The following is a 3,613-nucleotide window of genomic DNA, read 5'->3' as shown; positions in this document are numbered from 1 at the left end:
TTCACTGAATGGATCTCTTTTTCAGGGTCCCATTCAGTGTTTTTTGGGTGAGGGTGTTACGTGCTGGGCACGTGATTCCTTACCATTCTTATTTTTGTATTAATATATTTTTCTTATTTTCTGGTTTATTTTTCAGGTTATAAGTATGTTTGCATTTTTTTTGCCCCCTCCGTCAGCCTATAAATAGGATTGTCTGCGGGTGGGTCTCTCTCTCTCTCTCTCTCTCTCTCTCTCTCTCTCTCTCTCTCTCTCTCTCTCTCTCTCTCTCTCTCTCTCTCTCTCTCTCTCTCTCTCTCTCTCACCTTCTGCAGCCCACTTTGTGCCAGGGTCTGGGCGTGGCTCGTCAGCACGCACAGCTGCCAGCTGTCAGGATGCAGGCCTCAAGCCTTAGGCCTGAGCCTCTCCTGTGAGTAGTTTTTAGTTTTGTTTTTGGATTTTTCTTATCTTTCTGTTTTTGGCTTTTTTATTAGTCTGGTGTTTGCAGCGGCTTCGACGGCCCTGTATTGGGTTGGCCCGTTGCGGCACCTGTTGTTTCTGTTTAGCCGGCCTTCCAGGCCCCAACCTTCTTTTGTAACTTTTGGATTCTTTTTGGGACACGGGGAGGTAAGGGTTCTGTTGTGGAACATTAATAAAGAAGTCTACCTAAATCAACTAAATCAAGAAGACCGAAGAATTACTTAATAATTAATAAAATTGACTATTTGACTCTTTCCTCTGTTGTCTGTGTCTCAATAAATATGTTGTGTCCCTTTGGGTCGTAACAGCTGGTAACAATCTGGATGGTAATTTTCCTCTTGTCCAGAGGACACGACATCCATAATTTCAAAAAACAATTTGAAATGTGGACTCATCAGACCACAGCACACTTTTCCACTTTGCATTTGTCCATTTCAAATTAGCTCGAGCCCAGAGAAGACGGCAGTGTTTCTGGATGTTGTTGATGTATGGCTTTCGCTTTGTTTGGTAGAGTTTTAACTTGCACTTGCAGATGTAGCGACGACTGTGTTAACTGACGGTGGTTTTCTGAAGTGTTCCTGGGACCATGCGGTAAGATCCTTTTCACAAATATGTCGGTATTTAATGCAGTGCCGCCTGAGGGATTGAAGGTCACGGGCATTCAGTGTTGGTTTTCAGCCTTGCCGCTTATGTGTAGAAATTTCTCTAGATTCTCTGAATCTTTTGATTATATTATAGATGATTATATTCAAGATGATGGAATCCCTAAATTCCTTGCAATTCAACATTGAGAAACATTGTTCTTAAACTGTTGGACTATTTTTTCATGCAGTTGTTCACAAAGTGGTGATGCTCACCCCATCTTTGCTTGTGAACGGCTGAGCTTTTTGGGGATACTCCTTTTTTACCCAAACATGACACTCACCTGTTTCCAATTAGGTGTTCTTTGAGCATTCATCAACTTTCCCAGTCTTTTGTTGCCCTGTCCCAGCTTTTTTGAAATCTTTTGAAGGCATCCATTTCAAAATGAGGAAATATTTGCACAAAAACAAAGTTTATCAGTTTGAACATTAAATATCTTGTCTTTGTGGTGTATTCAGGTTGAACAGGATTTAAAAATCATTGTATTCTGTTTTTATTTACATTTTATACAACGTCCCAACTTCATTGGAAATTCGGGTTGCACATAGATATACAGTTGAAGATATTTATTATGTGAACATTTGTTGATTTCTTTTACACAGTTGAAGTGTTACAAATGCACACATTGAGACGTGCGCTCATACATTATGTTATGAAATCTTGATTTGTATCAAACAATATGATGAGCTGCTCAAACTGATGATTGTCATGGAGCAAAATGGATACAATGTTTAAGGATTTAAAACTGGATTGGGACATGAATCAGTTGTGGAAACTGAAAGTAAAAGAGCAAAAAGACCTTTCGACAAGATTGGTCAGTGTACCACTGACTTTTCGTTTGTTTGTTTGTTAGTTTGTTCACCTTAAATTTGGAGCATTTTTCATCTGATTGACTTGAAATTTGGTCAGAACATGTAGACTGTCTGTGTGTATAAGCCTATGATGTTTGGAGTGGTTCCAATAATATTTACCACTGATAATGGGGTCAAACTTCACAAATCTTGGGAACATTTAAATGAAAAACCACCCTGTGGCAAAAAAGGTAATTACAGATTGCTGTAATTTAAGACGGCGCTGTTAAATGAGTCAACACTACGCTGTTTTTCACAGCGCCATGGAGCCCTTAAAAAGTGGTGCAATAAAACGGCATTTAGATGCACAAAATCCGTGTAAAATACGCCATCTGTGCACATCACAACATCATGTTCTTTGATTTGTCCAGCGCTTTAAACACCATCAGACTGGTGCTGCTGTGGGGGAAGCTGGGGGACGCAGGAGTGGATGGACATCTCGCCCCCTAGATCATCGACAACCTCACTGACTGCCCGCAGTACGTGCAGCTGCACGGCTGTCAGTCTGAGGTGGTAATCTGCAGCACCGGGGCCCCCCAGGGCACCATCCTCTTGCCTTTCCTCTTCACCTTTTACACCTCGGACTTCACCTACAACACGCACAGCTGCCATCTCCAGAAGTTCTCTGATGACTCTGCCATTGTGGGTCGTGTGTCTGAGGGGAACGAGCTGGAGTACCGGTCGGTCATCATGGACTTTGTGGACTGGTGTGAGCGCAATCACTTGTGTCTGAACACCAGTAAGACGAAGGAGATGGTGATCGACTTTAGGAGGAAACCACCACCTCACTCACTGGTGAACAAACAGGGGGAGGACATAGAGACTGTGGACAGTTTTAAATATCTGGGTGTTCACCTCAACAACAAACTGGAGTGGACTCACAACACTGACGCCCTGTACAAAAAAGGCCAGAGTCGCCTCCACCTCCTGAGGAGACTGAGATCCTTTGGAGTGAGCAGGCCTCTGCTTAAGACTTTCTATGACTCTGTTGTAGCCTCTGCTCTCCTTTATGCTGTTGTCTGTTGGGCCCTGGGCAGCACAGAGCGGGAGAGAAAGACTGAACAAGCTGGTCAGGAAGTCCATCTCTGTCCTGGGCTGTCCTCTGGACTCTTTGGAGGAGGTGGGTGAGAGCAGGGTGTTAACCAAGTTCATATCCATCATGGACAACTCCTCTCACTCTCTGCACTGGACTGTAGTGGAGCTGAGTAGCTCCTTCAGTGACAGACTGAGGCACCCTTGGTGCAAGAAGGAACGATACCACAGGTCGTTCATCCCTGCTGCTGTCAGACTGTACAATAACACTGTGAAATAACCATATGTAATAATATGTCTACAAATCATGTGAAGTATTCATCTTTCTACAAACAGGCCTGGCATTTTTCCCGCCTGAGCCAGATTTCTGGCTTTTGGATCCGGATATATGCAGCGGAGGCGACAGGTTGCCATGTAAGCCCTATGGAAGGATACGTTGTGGATATGTACGTAGAGACATGGAGATGTCTGTCTGGAGTTTATACTTGACGTGGACATGTCCTGTATCTGGCAATCAGCCTGTGAGCAGGACTTATGTCAAAATTCAAAATTCTAATTTATTAATTTATATAGCGCCAATTCTTGACAAACTCATCTCAAGGCACTTCACACAACATAAAACGACAAAAAAA

The 3,613-nt window shown here is 43.1% G+C and overlaps 1 long non-coding RNA gene across 1 annotated transcript in view; it reads left to right on the top strand.

The window, feature by feature from the left end:
- The first annotated feature begins 2,185 nt into the window (after window positions 1–2,185).
- The window catches only part of LOC117511576, a 16,680-nt gene continuing 15,252 nt past the window's right edge, over window positions 2,186–3,613 (top strand). The window contains exon 1 of the long non-coding RNA XR_004560974.1: window positions 2,186–2,197. This is a non-coding gene — a long non-coding RNA (uncharacterized LOC117511576). The remainder of the gene's footprint in view (window positions 2,198–3,613) is intronic.

Source organism: Thalassophryne amazonica, chromosome 6 (genome assembly GCF_902500255.1).
Source record: "Thalassophryne amazonica chromosome 6, fThaAma1.1, whole genome shotgun sequence".
Classification (NCBI taxonomy): Eukaryota; Metazoa; Chordata; class Actinopteri; order Batrachoidiformes; family Batrachoididae; genus Thalassophryne; species Thalassophryne amazonica.
Note: the sequence above shows the minus strand (reverse complement) of the source record. Positions and strands in the feature narration are given on the sequence as shown.